Raw genomic sequence first — 18,183 nt, 5'->3', positions numbered from 1 at the left:
TCCACTTAATATTCAAAATCAAAGTGAAGTGGCCTCTAAAAGACAATCTAATATTTATAGAGTGTATGATTATAAAGCACTTAGGATCAAAATTATGTTGCAGATGTTCATGTGGGAACTCAGCAATGCTGAAAAATTCCAAAAGGAAGCAGAAAAATTGAAAATAAACTGGAAAGTGACCAGAAGATCCTTTATATGTAAAAACCTTTTATGCAACTATGTTTTTGTCAGAATGTGCTGACTCTAATTTTGGTTCCCCAAATCTGAACGTTAAAGTGCCTCAAAGAGAATAGTTACTTATTTATGTGAATGGAAAGAAAAAGCAGAGTGGCTAAAAAGGTTGCCAATGCACCAGGGCACAGCTCCACGTCAGTCAAAGATCCAGGGAAAGCTCCATCAGGATCCAATCACAAGCATTGTAGAGGGAACATCCAGTAACTCCTGGGCTGGGGAACCAGGGGTGGGCACAGCACAAACCTGTTCTGGTTCTGTCCAGAGCAATTGTCGTCAGACATTTCTGAAAAAAGGATGTGAAAATCCCCTCAGTCCAGACACTCCTTCCTGGCAGTGTTGAAGCACAGGGAGAACACCAGGAGACCTGAGAGGACCATGGGAACTGGGGGAGGATGGACACAGGTTAAGGTGCAGGAAGCTGATCCCCCCTCCCTGCTCACACATTTCCTTGGCCTTGAAGACCACCAGAAATAAAAGAAGCTGAGCACAAAATGCATAATAATAACATGTACCTGTGAAGTGTTTCTTGGAAGCATCAACTCCTTTTTAAAAGCAGTAGCAAGATTCCCTACAACCCTATCTCTCTCTCTTTTTTTTTTTTAATCCTGTACTGTCATCCTCCATAGATAAGGTAATTGGGATGCACATATTTGCATTTAAATAAACTAGATAGTAAAATAAGATAATACAACAGAAACTATTTTATGATGCCACAAAATAGTCTAATACAAAAGTTCCCTTGTTGGCAGAGGATTTCCCCCCAAACCCATGGTAATAAAATCTGAGAGACCAAAGTTTACACTGTGCCAGGTCAAGGCTAGTTTTCCTAGAAAGGTTTATAACCATAATATTCTACCTATATCTCATCTCCTCTGCAATCTTCCTTGTTCCTCCTTCTCCCAGGTCACAGAGATACAACATTTACCTGAAGAAATGTCACCTTGTTCCAGAGCAATGAGTAACTGGAGCAGCTCAGGGGCAGTGCTGGGAAGAAGGTGAAGCTGCTCCACTCACACTGCAAATTATTGCAGGTGCCTCAATCTACTGGAACCAGTCTGGCTCTTCCTGAAGCAGGAATTCAGAGAAAAGTGGTCTACAGTGTCCCACAGAGACAAAGGGTGGTTGGGTTTGTCCTGCAAGCCAGACCTTTAGGAGGGAACAGCAATTATTAAGTAATTTTGGGAAACGTCATATCTTATTCCTGAAGAAAAATACATGAAGCAAGAGAACTTAACCCAGTCCCTTCAGAAACTGTGTCTTTACAGAGTATCAGAGGTGCTGCAGTGAGGGACCACAGGCAGAGATTCAAAAGCACATTAAAAAAGTGAGATCTAGGAAAATTTTAGAAAACTTCATTTTCTCCATTCACTCAGGCTGCACTCAGAGCACACAGGGATTACATGTAAAGAGCAGAACTGTGAAGCAGCACCTCTGTTATTCAGCAGTTACTGTATAAAACCAGGCAAAGCCAAAGACAATGGGCTGAGGGAGGCACAGGGAGGCACAGGAGGCACAGGGTGGCACAGGGTGGCACAGGAGGCACAGGGTGGCACAGGGTGGCACAGGAGGCACAGGGTGGCACAGGGTGGCACAGGAGGCACAGGGAGGCACAGGAGGCACAGGGTGGCACAGGGTGGCACAGGGTGGCACAGGGGCACAGGGAGGCACAGGAGGCACAGGGAGGCACAGGAGGCACAGGGTGGCACAGGAGGCACAGGGTGGCACAGGGTGTCATGGGAGGCACAGGGCTGTAACACTTCACACTGGCACAATTTTGGGTCTAACAGAGGCTGGTACCCTCTCTGAGCATCTCCTCACTCTGGGGGCAGATCCTTCCTCGTCAGAATCTCTGGAAGGTCAAACTCCCTCTCCCAATCTATGTTCAAGCTCTGTGTTTTCAGTAAGGTCTGAAAACACAAAAAACCTTAAGATAAAAAGCAAACATGTGCCTCTGGCACACTGAAGACTCCCCAGGCTTGTTTTTTTGTTGCTTTGCAGCAAACGACTCGTGCAGTCTTTGCATGAGTGCAAAATCATCATGATAACGAGCAACCAGTTGTCTGATTCCAAAAATGAGAGGCAGAGTGGAATCAAAGTGATATCAGAGCAGCAAATGTTAAGACTGAACCCAAAAGGAATTTAAGAAATCTAAATTCCAAACCTGATCTTCACTTACATCTGATTGCAACATTTGAGACCATATTATCATAACCTGTATTGTTAATTACTACTTAACCAATGGAAAGGAGGAAATTTTAATTCTGTTCAAAATTACTTAAGTCTGAAATGTGCCTTTAAAGCAGAATGATAAGTATCAGACTGTGAAAACATTCTGAAGAATAGCCTTAAATGAAAAAAAGCAAACTCCTTTTTTTGCTATTATTCTTTCATTTCCAAAATACCCAAGAATTTAAGACACTAAATTCTAACTCATGCAAAGCTGGTTTTGTTCATCTGTTCTGAGGGCTATTTTTTGGTTGTAGAACTTTATACCATCACAAACACTGGCCCAAATTTCAGGTTTTAATTACTCTGTAATTAAAGAGCAGAACATGAAGCAGACAGGCACTCTGATGATTTGTAGCCAAGGTTTCAATGAAAACAGCAAATATTTTTTGCTTGCCTGTAAAGTAGGAGGGTGGCTGATTTCTGATGCAAATTGAAAGACTGGTTATTCAAAGTACTCCATTTCATTTTGACCCAAACCAGATGACATTCAAAGCCAAGCACAACAAAAAGCATTAATAAGCACAAATGCTGTGTGAGTCTGATGGAGAAATAAATCCACTTCTAGGCTGACTTTTCACATACAACATTTTCGACTGAAATTGCACTGGGGTACGAATCTGTTCTTGAGTCAGAGGAAAAAGGGTCTTATCATTCTCTTCTTGCTTATACTGTTGACACAGGAGAGACCTGCAGCCAAGTCTGCCCAACAAACCCTGAACTGTTACAACTGGTCCCAGAGTGTGTGGAAGAGCTTCTCCACCACTGCATCCCAAGGTGGTGTTCCTGTCAGAGCAGCCTAGTACAGTGTTACTGAAGTGACTTCAAGCTGATGGTTTTGCTTTTAAAAGCACCTGATTGTAATTTATATCTTCCCCTTGAAGGTGGTTACAACCTGCTGGTACTGGGGCACTTGACTCACTCATCTCCAGTTATTAACTGAGCTGGGCTTGGCTCTGACCCTGAAGTGGATGATGGAAACCATAATTGTTTAACAGCTTTGCTTTGAACAGGCAATACCATGAGCCTGGGAAGTTGTCAGTCTGATTTCCTGGAATTTTACTCATTTGTTAGTTATCTTGTGTAAGCCCAGCTGACCTGCTGTGAACAATGAATCTCCTTTAAATTCAGAGACAGATTCAAACCCTTACATTGTGTTCCTTCTTCTTTTCTATTTCTTAATTACCTTCTCTGCCTTGAGTGCTGTGTTGCTCCTGCTGTCCCTCCTCACTCCCTCAGCACACAGTGAAGTTATAAATACCCAAAGAGGGGTGCTGGGAGTTCCAGCCCTGCAGTGACGGTGCCACATTTGCAGCTCCTCAGGATAAGGTGAGTGAGACGTTGCCTGAGTGGGTGAAGGTTAAACACAACCCCAATCTGGAGTTGCTGTTGCACCAGGCTGACCCTGCAGCTCCTGCACGGCAATTTCACAGCTTTTCTTGGCAGCAGAAGACAAAGTCTTTCGGCAAAATCATCTATTTCTGTGTCTGGTACAGCATCTCTTCATTCATCACTGCACTGCAGCGCCCCAAGACATGGTTTGTTACTTGTCATGTGAATTCTGCAAAAGAAACTATTTGCAGGAGTAGATTCCCCTTGGACAAACCCCACGGGTCACGTCTGTCAATCCTGCCATTACACAACAGTCCAAGGAATCTGTCAGACCTGAGCCCCTTTTTCAGGGAACGCCAGCATGAAAGGCAGTGCCTACGCCCTGAGAACCTCGTTCACAAGAGCTAATTGTGACCTCTCCCCCAAGGAGCTGCACTGCCCCTGCTAAGAGAAAAGGGAGCTGTTTTTAAAACTGAAGTGTCAGTGTTCCTAATCTGGGGCACGACATTGCATAGCCTGACTTCCTAGTAACACTTGCCAATCCTTTTATCAAATTCTTCCAGTATTAAGTATGTGCTTGATGGAATTTTTGATTTTATAACACCAAGAAATAAAGTCAGGGTCTCTTCTAAAACTTATTACCCATAATTTCATAAAATACAGTTATATAGCATATACAGATACACTCAGGGTGATTTCCTACAGAAATCTGAAAGAAACAAAGCCAATTTCAAGACTATTCTATAGGGAGTTCCACCTTTTCCTGCCAAGCAAAGGTCATTGCCAGCTGGTGGTGCTGGTTCTTGAGCTCAGTGGTACAACCAACATGAGGCTGTTCTCAAGGGCTGTCCCAGGGTGTGCTGTACACGGATAGGTACCCAAAGAATAGCAGCACACAAGCTGAAGTTACAAAACAAAATGCATTTTAGTGATTTCTCAGTGGAAAGGGGTGCCAAGGAGTTTGTACAACCCTAATTTATCACCCAGGACACAACTGAACTGGTGAGCAGTGACAGTGTCAATAAACAGGCAGAGCATTCACATATTAAATGATTCTACATCAAATGATTCTGGCTCTAATCAACAAAAGAGCAGCACAAGAAATACTTTACCACTTCATTTAAAGGCCTCTGTCTGTTTTGCAACCATTAGCCAGGTGGTCACTGTAAAGATTTGCTGATGTAAATGAACCACCCATTCTGCAAACAGAAAAATGACTGTTAGTGTCCCAGCATGGACAAAACTTCAGGAACCAGTGCCCCAGCCTTGCACTTCATCCCAGCAGGATTCCACACTAAACTACTGCCTGTAAAAATGTAGAATTGTGCAGACTGTGCTGGGTTAACCCACATCAGCAGAGCACTTTACAAGTCCCAGAGCCCGACAAACTCACAGCTGTAATTTTAAGAGCACAACACTTTAAAGACAAACAGCAGGCAGACACTGTGGACTTGGGGCTGAATCTCCTATATTTGTTTCTGTATTTACAGCTTTGCAGGCCACTCCCATTTTTAAAGAAAGATTAACACATTAGTTTGCCCCAATTACACATGTAACAGCATTAAAGTAGGTCAGGGCCATTTATTAGAAATTACTGTTTTAGTGCAAACAGTATATTTATCTTGTCGCCCTTAGGGAAATATTCTACAGATTTTAATAGAAAAAAAAGACACTTTTCTACTGACTTGGATTAGGAACACAAATATATTAAAATCTTCCCTTTTTTTTCTTAATGGACCTAGAAGGTGCCCTTTTTGAACCACAGAAACTAAAACTTCCTCTCTGGTACATGTGGTGTAAGAAACAAAAATAGTAAGAATCTTTCCTTTTATGCAGTGTGCAAGACTAGAAGTAGAACTGGACATCTCTTTTATAAGTTTACTAGTTCACAGCCCAGCTTTAGGGTTGTTTTCACCGTGCAGCACTGCAGGGATTACCAGGACAGGCACAGAGGCAGCAGGTGACTGACAGAGCACACTGAAGATGAGCAGAACTGCCTGAGAAGAAGCTCAGAAATACCTCTACTGCAAATATTTCCTGTATCAGGCACAAGTGAGGTATAAAGCGAGTGCAGACAAGTCTTTAAGTAGCAATGCATTTATTTTACAGCCTGCCCACCCTGGCTGCTGCTCCATTAGAGCACTTTGCTGCCCAGCAGAGCTCTCCTGGAGGCAGTTTCAGTTATGAACTGTTTGCTCTGTGCTCTCCTCACAGGCACAACCATCACTCACTGCAGGCACAGGGAAGCAGGGGAAGAAAAACAGCTCTCCCCGAATGCCCTCATAAATTCACAGGGAGAAATAACTGTGCAGCACTACCCAAAACCTTTAGTTTTATTAATGGCAGGGAGGCAGTAATTCTGTCCAATAAATGTTCTCAGCTTCACCTACTGGTTGAAATGGAAGGTGCACCATGTTGGCCAGTTCTACTTTGCCTCATTATTACAGGTCCTGCAAACTATTAAATCACATAATCTGGTGACAACACTGTCTGTGGCAGAAATACACTCCCAGAGAACAAATAAGTACCGTGGGAGGTTGAGCATCAACACTTCCCCTGCTCCAAGGGCCCTGAGGAGGGCAGCAGGACAAACAAACAGAAGAAACAAAACAAAACAAATCTGAACATAACCTGGAACCTGAATGAGACCTAAGGCAGAGTGGGCTATAATTAAGTGACAGCAATGTGGGAGTACTAGAGCAGAATACAGACCCCAATAACACACAGTGACTGAATGGCAGCAGAACATCCACTGTTCCTTTCTTGCTGGATGATTTCCCGGGTCTGGAGCACGGTGAAAACACTTGCCATTCCACAGCTGTACTTTGAAGCTCCCAGCACTAAAACTCCCAGATGCCCCAAGTATTACAAGAACCACAGGCAGGTCACACTCAGGGCTGTTTTCTTGAAGCTGAATTGGCTTCAGTGCAGCTGCTCCATCACTGGGGGAAATCAGCTGAACCCTCCACACTTGAAAACTATTAAATCCCTCAGCAGCTGTACCACAGTCCTAAGTGCAGAATGCGAGAGGCCTATGGGAGCTGTGTGGTTATTCTGTGTGAGGTTTGCAGATATGAAATGACTGATGCAAACTGTGTCAGGAGCCAGGGACAGCACTGCCACTGTCTTTTGCAGTTTGTCTAAAGAAAAATTAAGAATATACCGCATTCAAACCACATGTGAACCAATTCATGTGCCAAGTGCATGTCTTAGAGTATCCATAAGATATTTCAGAATATATTACACACAACAGAGTAGCTTTCCCAAAATAAGTGTAGATGTATCATTGATTTCACATCTCCTCTGACCCTGCATTTTCCTGGGCTTCTAGTATTTGTCACTGCTAAAGCAAAGTCAGTTGTACCTTTGAACTAAACTGCACTGTAGAGGGGCCAGGGGCAGAGACTCCTCTTAACAAGTATAGGAGTGAACAAAACCAGCTTTACTGCTCAGCCCTGCTGTAGACTTTGCTGTAGCCAACATTTCTCTGTAGCCTGGATGCAAAGAGAAACGGGGTATTAAGGTACCAGTCTGTCCATCATTCCCCTTTTCCTTCCACAGCAAGAAATTTTGAATCAAATAAGTAGAAATTCAGACAATAATACTCCACAACTTCTGTGCAAACGAGTGAGAGTCTGCAGAGCCCCCCGGGGCAGTGCCCCAAAGAGGGGCTGCAGTGCAAGTGCCCCCAGCCCTCTGCAGGGGCTGATCCCACCAGGAGCCCTGAACCCTCCTGCCCTAAGCCAGGCTTTGGAAGCTGCATTGCTCAAGCAACTACTTGTTTGTTTTTCCAAAGCCTCAGAGCACAAACACCATCCAGGTTCCTGAAAGAGAACGTGGTGCTGTTGGCAGGAACATCACAGACCATTTTTTACTACAGATCTCCAAGAGGAGTCTCATTACAGTGCTGTTTGCAAAAGCTGGGAGCAAGTTTGCAGCTCTCCCATGTGCTGCACAGGATTTGTTCCTCTTTCTTTTCTTTGCCAGGGAGGAACACATTCTCCTAAACAGTCTTTTTTTTTTTTTTTTTTTTTTTTTTCATTTTTAGAGAAGGCTGCAGGAGACAGGGTGGAAATGGCATCAAAACACATTTTCCACAAGATTAATGTGAACTCAACCTTGCACAGCTTAACATTTTTAATCACTCCTGTGCATATACCTTATGTGAGGACTAAAGCTAAAAAGATGTGTTTACTGAATGGTGGCAAGCCTAAAAAAGCACAAACCAGATGAATGGATACCCAAATGTCTGCTTAATTACAGTTAAATATAGGAGAACATGTATAATTTCAGCCTTCAATACCCACACCTGGCACTACCCACTTCAGAGCTCCAGCACTCCCAGCACCAGCTTTCAGATGGCCCTGGGAATGGGGAAGTGGGATTCAGGCACCATGTGGATGGCCCAGCCCCGGGGTGACAAAATCTCCTGCAGTACTGACTGTGCTGATGTTGATCTACCCACTTGTGTGCTGCTTCATTTTGTCTGATGAGATGCTCTGACTCAACATCATGGCCAGAGCCTGGATGTGTGGGAGCTTCTGCAGGGGGTCTCCAGTTCTGGAACAATCTCTTCTCATCCCTGAATTTCAGGTCACTTTAAACACTGAGGATAGAGGCCAGTGATGCCTTGCACATTATAAAAAAATGATAAAAAGAAAAAAGAAAAAGGTGACTAAGACTTATTGCCAAAACAGCAGAAGGTAACTGTATGATAGAAGAACTTCAAAAAATTAATATTTCCAGGTAAACTAGAGGCAACTACTTTACAAGCACATAGTACCAAAAACATATCATTGGGGATACGTTGGCAGCTGGGATGAGACTTGCAGGAAAACTGCAGTTTTTACATGGATTTTCAATTTTCCATGGGGATATCACAATACACACAAGGTCACCTCACTCCTCACTGAAATGCAGTTCCTGTGCAGTGGAAGGTGGTGACCAATTAAGAGCAGAGTGACACCATCACAAGGGCTTTGAGCAGCAGAGTTCCAAAAGCTGGAAGGGGAAATTTAGGTGGGCAGAATGTAATTATCCATCTGCAATTCAGCCAGATCCACACAACTCTGAACTCTCCATTTGCTGCCAGCCCAAACAACAGCACAGCCCCAGCGTTTGCAGCAGGACTGGCAGGCAGCTCTCAGGGTAAGCAGCAGGTACCTCAGGAGCTGTTTGCAGGATGGCTGGAGCAAACCCCGCTGGCTGGGAGGGACAACAGCCAGAACACAAGCCAGAAAAGCACCAGGCAGCGTGACAAGCACTCTGGCACTTTGAAGTCAAGGGCCAAACCTTTTTCACACATTAGAGATTTAAAAAGTTATTTGGCATATCAACTTTCTTGCAAGCAACTGCAGCCATCTGGCTTTCTTTCAAAGCTCCCACCCAGACAGCTCCTTTATTTATCCAGCCCCTGGGGAACCTCACACATTCTGACAGCTCCAGCAGATGGGTACTTTCCCTCAGTTCCCATCTCTCTAGATCCCTGCTTTGACTCTCAGTAGCTTTCTGTTTCCAGACATGCTGCTGAAGCTGGAAACAAGTGCCAACTGAATCACATCTTTCCAACGAGACACTAAACTGTGTTCTGAGCACTTAACAGGCCATCTACAATCCCCTGGGCACGTGCTCTCAGCCTGTGTTCCTGCATCCTCTGCATTCTCCACACTGTGCATTTGGAGGGACCAGTGTTCCCCTGTCAGCACCCTCAGAGCCACCCAGGTCCCTTCACCTGCTCCCTGCTGTGCTCTGGGTGCTCATCCAGAGTATCCAAGCACTGTCTGAGAACAGCACAGCAGATGCAGAGCAAATAAATCCTCCCCAGATCCTCAATTGTTCCCTCTTCTCACTCACTAAGAGCATAAGGGATTTTTGCTGCTTTCTGAGCACCTTGTCTTTCAAGGAAAGGGGAGAGCTCCAAGAGTAACAGTGAAAGCCAGAGATTCCTAAGGGAAAATGTGGCAGACACTGGGAGAACACTTCTTGCTATCAAGATTAGAATAATAGTTGTATCATTTATAAACATATAAGATTTATGGATTCTCCTTCATTTTCCTGCTGCAGGGGATGAACCTGTTCTGAATTGAGAGCTTGAAAGGAAACTCTTGTGAGGTTATGCCCTGAGCTGCTGAGTTTAGAGGCACAGAACAATTTACACTGGACAAGACCCCCATGCCAGAGCAGGGCCAACTTCAGAGGTACAGGAGGTTTCTCAGGGCCTTGTCCACTCAGGTTCTGCAAATCTGCAAGGACAGAGGCACCAGAGATACTTCTCCAGGAAATTCAGAGATGTGCAGACTAAAGGTTGACAAGGATATCAGTTCTGTGTGATTGGGATAGTTCTAGGGAGATACTCCCTGCCCAAATATCCATAGTCACATTCCCATCTTTCTTTAGCCAAAAGGAAAGGTGAGAGTCTTACAAAGGATGATTTGAGAGAATCTGTCTGAGATAACACAAGGAGCCTGTCTCTTCTAATTATTTCCTGTCTAGGGAAATAATAAATCTACAAGGTCAATGCTTTAAATTAAGTATCTACACTTAGGAGGTGTAAATATCCAGCAAAGGATAAATAACAATTTCCTAAATATCCTGGGAAAAATAGCCCCATCCACTATTACTGTAGCACTGTGGATGTCCAGAGTTTAAACTGATGAACATACCTAGAAATCTCCCCAATTTCACACTGCCCTTCTTCCTTCAGTCAACTGAGTCAAACACAATATAAACTGCAGGTGTTGTGGGAGAGGTGGGCATGACCTGAAGGTTACAGCCTTTTATTCAAGTAACTTAAATATTTGTTTTTTTAGAGCCACTTGAAGTTATACAAGGTAGTAGAAAAAGGAGGAGAAGGAACCACGTACTCTTTTTTCTCTCTGCATTGCAGAACCCACTCATGCTCCAGAGAGGTACAGACTAAAAGGTAAACTTTTTTGCAGCCAGATTATAATATGTCCCTAGTTTGTTATGGGTGGTGTGGCCTTATTTTTAATTATCAGTTTATTACATGTTTTAGGGCTGTTAAACTAATTAGCTACTGCACCAGAAGTGGAACACCTGCATTGTTTCCAACACAAAGTAGTTAAGCTTTAGCAGAGTGATTCAGAGCAGTTTTATTGGATTCAAGGATTTAATCAAAATTAACATTCAGGAAAGTATGACATTTGTTTTCATTCAAAAATTACCTGCAACAATGTCTTTAACACAACTCCTTTGACACCATTTTCATTATGTTTAACTAAACCAAGGCCTTTTTGAAACTGGCAGCTAAACATTTAAGTCTGGGTTTAACTGAAAGCTCAGTTAATGGACACAACCAATCTGAAAGTGTATATTGGGATCAGAATATGGTCTGAATAGGCTTGGTCAGCAAAGGCAAGACTATGAATTTTTCATTTAAACTCCCTTAGATATGTGAAAATTCTGCCTGAGAGGGTCCATCTCCCACTGTACCAGAGTTCTGTGGGGCTGGACAAGGACTGGTGACCCCAACTCAATGGGAGAAGCTGTGAGAGCTGCAGCCAGCCCAGCTCTGTCCCCCTGGGCACAGCAGGGACACAGGAGCTCCAAAGGGACCTTGGAGCTGAGGTGTCAAAGCTGCATCAGGGGCTGAGCTGGTCCTGCAGGACTGGGAGCAAGGATAAGGATTAGAAGGGAAGGATTAGAAGGGAAGCCAACCTCACACGCCCCAGTAAGTGCCAAATAAATAGTTCAGGGGTTTAAAGCTGTTGTTTGACTGTCAGCAAACAAGAGCCACAGCCACACTCAGGCCTATTGAATAAATTATTCAAAGTACAGCAGCACAACTCTCATCATTTCCTGGCAGAAACCTTTTCCTCTGCTCCTTGAACATCCCCAGCTGGTCAGGCAGGAACCAGCCGTGGCCATCCTGGTGTGTTCTGTCCTCTGCCTCCTCACTGCCCAGCACACCCTGATGGAAAAGAGCCAATCCTTTTAAGATAGCCCACGTTAAAAAATTGTGCTGGCAAAGTCAGGTTAAAGGTTAAGGAGAGCAAGAAGCCATGATGCAGTTATGTTATTTACTTGGAAGAACTGCTATCAAGTCCACTAAAACTAACAGTGTCTGTGCCACTAAAAGACAAACAATAAATACAGAATGCTATGCTGTGTGATTTTCTGCATCAATTATTGCAGCTGGGGTTTATTATTAGGTTTTATTTAAAGGGTGGCACAAGGGTTTGAACAGGCTAAGTGGCAAGGAAGCAAAGCTTTATAGGACGTTTTCATTTTCAAGCTCCTGATTGCAAAGCAATATATTCTTTCAGCAGCCAACACTGCCAGAGATGTTGGTTTAGATTTTTATGTGAGCTTTCAAAAGAAAAGAAGGACTTGTAGCCAAGCAACACATTTGAACAAAAAAATTGCTGGTGGCACTGCCAGAGCAAACTCCCAAAGCTCTCCATTAGCACCTGCCCTGCAGAGCCCTGGGGGTCAGACCTTGCTCAGGTCACTGTGAACGTGGCTGGGCAGGAGCTCGTGTTTGAGCCCCCAGGGCACAGCAGTGCCTGTCACAGCCCAGCAGCAGCATTTGGTGTGCTTGGCACTCTGTGCTGGGATGAGCTCCTGGTGTTCCAGGTCAGCCCCAGAGCTCACAGGGCACTGCAGGGCCACCTCTGACTGCACAGGTTGTGCTTTCAGCTGGACTTACTGCCAGACATTTCAGGACATCAGGAAACTATAATTTAAGCCTTATTTTCAAGTGTTCTTGGCAACGTGTGGCTCTTGCTGAGAACTCCTGGGCAGATTTGCAACAGAGCCAGGATGGAGTCACAGGCAAGTTCCTGACAATCTGCCACCTTCCCAAGGAAGGATTTCTGAAGGAATCTGTCCTACCTTAGTCCCTCACCATCATTCACCTGACAGCAGCCCAAATGTGCTCAGAAGAAAGGTAAAGCCAAGAGGCTGAGTCTGCAGCAGTGTTTCTGGGGCACAGGTTTCAGCAAACTGCTGCCCTGGTGGGGATCACTGAGAACACACTCCCTCCTGTTGGCTGTGGGGATCAGAACACTGAACAGAGATGAGAAACTAAGATACAGACTGGCCACAGCAGCTTTCCTGACCTTTTCCTGCTTCCTCTCTAAAACCTGTGCTCCCTATTTAGTTCTCAGAGGAGCAGAGGAAGAAGGGGGTTCTGAGCAATGGAAGGGAACTTGCCAGCAGGTCAATCTTTGGAGCTGCTGCCACTCCATTTTCCTGAGCATCTCTCAGGGCATTCATCCATGCTGCTCTGATGCACAGAATTTCTTTGCTCTGAAATGTAACACAAGGCTCAGTAATGGCCCTTTTAAGCAAAAACTCCATTGCACTTGCCTGTGTGTAAGGGAAGATGACAGGGGTGACACCCAGGCGGGTTTGTGACACGAAGATTTGTGTCTCAGTAGATTTATGTCATACATGGACACTGTTCATCCTCCTGGGAAAAGAGAATATCTTTTTTCATGTTATCCAGTATGACTTTCCTCAAGCTCTCTGATTGAAATAACTTGAAAAACACAGTCACAGTTTTACAGATACAGATGGAAAATGGCACTTAACAAAAATGCCAGGTTAAATGACAGATCAAGCAGTTAGGAAAAGCTGCAGATAAGAATGATTCAGAGTTACTGTTCTCTTGATTTGTTTAGAGAAAAGGGATTTTATTCTTAAGTAGCAGATTGAAATCTTGTGGATTGAATTAGAAGAAAAATCTGAGGCTCTCTGCTCACTTCTCCTACTGTTGAAAAAATAAAGTATTTTAAAATCCACTTCATATTCTCAGTCCTCATCTGTGAAACCCCCTTGTGAGATATCCTGCAGCAGAAAGAAGCAGCAATAACTTCAGGGCCTCTGTGTCTATTTGGCAGCCAGTTAACTTGTCAACACAGGGAGATGTACCATTAAGCTCTAACAGTATAGCCTATTCTGGCATAATTGTTGCATAATGATTTTCTTTGACTTTTCCACACGAAAAAAACAGCTTGTTTATAGCTCATAATACTCCAGCATTTTCATTTCAGACAAAAATGCCAAGTTAGGAACAAGATAAAGTAAAATTTAAATTAATATTTCTCAAAATGGTTATCCATCTTTTCCACCCCTGGCAGGAGTGGGATTTATGGACAGTCCCTTCCCTGCATGGTCTCTCTCCTGTCTTTGTACGAGCCATATGCAGCATAACACAGCTCAACATTGGGGGGGTTGCCATTCCTGTTTACCACACCTGGCACATCCCAATACCGTGCCCTTTCCCCCTTTTCCAAACCTCCAGACAAATCAGCCTCCAACACCCCCCAAAGCCACCAAACTTCGCTGCCACCGCTTTGGTTGCAGCAGCAGGAGGAGGAATGTGGTCTCCAAGGTTACTGGGACACGAGTCCTTTGGAGATTTCAGGCAGCTCATGGAGTCGCCAGAGATGTGTTCCCTCGGGAAGCAGCGGGCGGGAGCAGGGGCAGCGTCTGCACTGCCAGGAGGGGAGAGCCCTGCAGAGCCACACGGACACTGTCTGCACTGCCAGGGTGGGCAGTGCCCTGCAGAGCCACACACAGACACTGTCTGCACTGCCAGGGTGGGCAGTGCCCTGCAGAGCCACACGGACACTGTCTGCACTGCCAGGGTGGGCAGTGCCCTGCAGAGCCACACAGACACTGTCTGCACTGCCAGGGTGGGCAGTGCCCTGCAGAGCCACACAGACACTGTCTGCACTGCCAGGGTGGACAGTGCCCTGCAGAGCCACACGGACACTGTCTGCACTGCCAGGGTGGGCAGTGCCCTGCAGAGCCACACAGACACTGTCTGCACTGCCAGGGTGGGCAGTGCCCTGCAGAGCCAGCTGGGCATGGGCTGGACCCAGGGCTGGACTCCAGAGGGTCCCGCAGGGCTGGGAACACTCTGCAGCCCCCAGTGCGGGTCAGAGCTGTGTCTGAGAGCCCAGCCCGGCTCAGGGCAGACCCCCTCGATGCCTCGTGTCCCTCAGCACAGGACACAATTTGCAATCAGATGCAGAAGCAAAGGGAACCAACTCCTTTATATTCCAGTCAGCCCCAGCTCTCCTGCAAAAGGGATCAATTGCCCGATCATTGTCTCTGATGCATGCAGTAAGGGCAGGCTTAAAGATGTTTTTTGACCTTTCCTATCTCCATAAAATACTTTAGGGTAGAGCCCAAACATCAGAATTAGTGTATATTCCTCCACGGGTACCAGAATGAGGCAGGTAAAGGTCTGATCTCAGTTACCCAGGCAACTGCAAACAGCACAGGCTGCTCATGCTCATCAGAACGTTTTTTTAAAAAGCATTCAGTCCTGGAGTCTGCAGTGTTTCCAAGTAATTATATTCATATGGTGCATATATGCTGCAAAAATAGCTTCTTCATTTTCTGCCAGCCAAATTAACCATGAAAACGGACCAGTTTAGGAATGTAATTATTACAGACTAATTTGGCAAACTAGACAGGCAGTGTTACCTCAGCCTGGGCAGCCCTGTCTCCCGAGATTTCACTTGCCTGAGGCGTTCTTCAAAGAGCAAGACAGCTGGGAGCAGGCATTGGGCAGGGAGGGCAGGAAGGGTTAGGATGGAAGGGGCTCTTCTTGGAGCTTCATTTCTGCAAACAGGCTGCTGCAGATCTTCTGCCAAAGCTCAGAAAAATATCAGTGTTGCAATGGGGAAGGGATAACCACCCCCACAGTGGGAGCTGGGATCAAATGTTCAGAGCCGAAATAAGCAGGGAAAGGATGCAGACAGTCCCATCATCCAGACAGCCCCATCATCCAGACAGTTCTATCATCCAGACAGCCCCACCTGAACTGGGCTGTGAGGGGGAGGAACCCATGGGTGTGAAACAGGACAGTCGAGGGGGTGACACCACACCAGGAACTGTGGGAGGGAAAGGTGGGGCTGGCTCAGAGAGAAACCAGATTTGCTGTTCTGGGCCCCAAGACATTGGAGGTGGTGTAGGTTCCACAGTCTGTCTTCTGGGAAGGCCATTTTCAGGGATGTCCCTCCCAGGTCAGTGTTGCTGTGCAGGGAGACAGAGTACAGAGCTGGGGGGCTGCCTGTGCCCTGCACAGGACCTGTCACTCCCTGTCACCCCGTCCCTGCACAGGACCTGTCACCCCTGTCCCTGTCACAGGACCTGTCACCCCTGTCCCTGTCACCCCATCCCTGCACAGGACCTGTCACCCCTGTCCCTGTCACCCCTGTCCCCTACACAGAGCACCTTCTCCCCCTGCCCCACTCCAGCCCTCAGTGACCCTTCCTTGGGCCATCAAGTGCTGCCAATGTGGCTGCAAAGGTGTTTTGCTGCTCTCAGCAACACGCCCTCTTTGCTTTCCCCTACAATTGCCCTTCCATGCAGAATCCCAGAGCCAGGACTCAGCCTTGCTAGGTTGAGTTTAAAAGCTCGGCTCCTGCCAATGGCCCTGCTGAGCCCCCTCTGAGCAGGATGGGAATTTAGGATGGAGAACAATAAGGCTGGATTTGGTTTTACACAAACACATATATATATATAAAATACATATTTTTCCTCTCTGCTAATGGCAGGGATGGAAAAAAACGCCACATTGTACATGCTGCTCAAATACTGCAAATGGATTTCTGTTAAGAGTACAGCATTCTGGAAAAGCACTTACGGACTTCCAGGGAGCTGCCCTGGCTGGATAACGTCACATACAACACCTCAAAGTGAAAAACCCAGCAAGAAAGCTCCACTACTGCACCACATTATGGTAGTGATGCTCTCTTGAAGACACTTCTATAACCTGAAGGTAACTGTTAAGAAAAGAATGGTTATCAAAAATTTTAAAAGATTTTTTGCAATTAGATTTTGATATCACATTTCAGTTCCTCTACCATGAAAAGAAGCAATAAACATTAAGGCACAATGAGCTCCATGAGCATGAATTCATTCTTTAGATAAGGCTTGAAAGATAGCAACATGGAAAATTATAAAGACTGGTTTTGGATGGCCAAAAACCAAGGACAAGTGTGGATTTTTACCATTTTGAGTTAAAAAAAAAAAAGACATCTCAAGAGATATAGTGGCAATAAGTCAATGTATATAAAGCAGGCAAACAAGAATAGATGAAGCAGACAGAAAAAGTGAATAATAGCTGTGGGGAATGTGAGCCAGGGCACTGCCAGCTGATCCTCCACTTTTTGTCTGTCAGCTGGAGTGATTGTCACACGAGTTGGTTACTATTATCTTGGCTACAGACACTTTCTCTACAGGACATTTATCAAGCTGGACATTTTAATGAAATACATTTAGAAACAAAAAAAGCTCCTTTTTATTATTTTTCATAAAGGGATGATAATGACAAGGATCTCTCTAAGTGTCTGGCTGTTTTCTGATATACACGTGTTAGCTGCAAAATCTTTAAAATAAGAACAATTTGTTAAAAGAGATTAGTATAAATCTATATGAAAACCTTTGTGGTTTTTTTAATGGACAGAACCTGTCATTTCCTGTCAGATGTTCTCAGTTGGTAATTATTGTACCTATTTTTTTTTTTTGCCTTTCATGCATCATGAGCTCGGTGGAAAAAAAAAAGTTACATCAAAGAACAAATATAAAAATAGGTTTTAAAAGCCTTACAAAGGGGATGCTTTAGAAAACATACCAGATGACATCCTAGTGCCCAAGCAAGGCAGAAGTTATTAAACCTTCCATCTGGAGGAAAGAATGGCTCACTTTGAGGAGGAAGATGAAAGCCCAGCTGTTAACAGGCAGAAGTAAGTAGCTGTTGTTGTCCTTCTGGGCAGGAACAGCTCCCAGTGAATGGCTATAATTTTTGCTGTGCACTGGCCAAAAATGGCCCACCTTGTTCTGTGTGTCACCTCTTTTCCATCAGCCTCTCACTGCTTTTTCCACCGCTGTGAATCCCAGATTTGCACAGAACACCTCTGGGGAAACACTCGGTTCCGAGGCAGCGATTTCAGGATTCAGAGAATCCTCTGCCTTCCGCTTCTGGGAAAGGCTGATTCCCCCTCCTGTCACTGCCCCCTGTCCCAGGCCAGCTCCTGAGGTGGCTTTGGCTGCTCCCCCAGTCCCTGAGGAGCAGGAGGGTGAAGTGCAGCTGCCTCCTGCAAACCCCCATCTGCTGTGGGTCTGTGCTCACAGCACACGTGGGAATCCAGCCATGGGTTCAGACACTTTACTTCTGTGTTACTGGGGGGATTTCTGCCCGTCCAAAAGGAGAGGAAACCTTTGATGACATGAAAATTATTTTTACTTCTAAATTAAAGGTAAAGTTTCACTCAAATGAAAAACAGAACTTGGAAAGCTGATTGGTGGGCTCATCTGAGAAATTATTTCAACAGCAGAAAAGTTTTACACTATAGAGATGTTTGCTCCAGTTCAAGAACTGATGTACAGGCAGACCCTACATTTAGAACT

General features: G+C 45.1%; 1 protein-coding gene across 4 annotated transcripts in view; it reads right to left on the bottom strand.

Annotated features, from left to right (window-relative positions):
* Window positions 1-18,183, bottom strand: part of ATP10B (ATPase phospholipid transporting 10B (putative)) — a 181,668-nt gene that overhangs the window by 51,030 nt on the left and 112,455 nt on the right. For 2 of the 4 annotated variants that reach the window (XM_027747677.2, XM_039390989.1), the window contains exon 1: window positions 478-977. The exons of the other annotated variants lie outside the window; for them this stretch is intronic. The gene's annotated coding sequence lies outside the window, so the exon portion shown is untranslated. Of the gene's footprint in view, window positions 1-477; window positions 978-18,183 lie in introns of those variants that run through there. 4 annotated transcript variants of the gene reach the window in all.

This window comes from Pipra filicauda, unplaced genomic scaffold (assembly GCF_003945595.2).
Source record: "Pipra filicauda isolate LSUMZ 115617 unplaced genomic scaffold, ASM394559v2 scaffold89_size2521313_pilon, whole genome shotgun sequence".
Classification (NCBI taxonomy): Eukaryota; Metazoa; Chordata; class Aves; order Passeriformes; family Pipridae; genus Pipra; species Pipra filicauda.
This window is presented reverse-complemented; position numbering and strand designations above follow the sequence as displayed.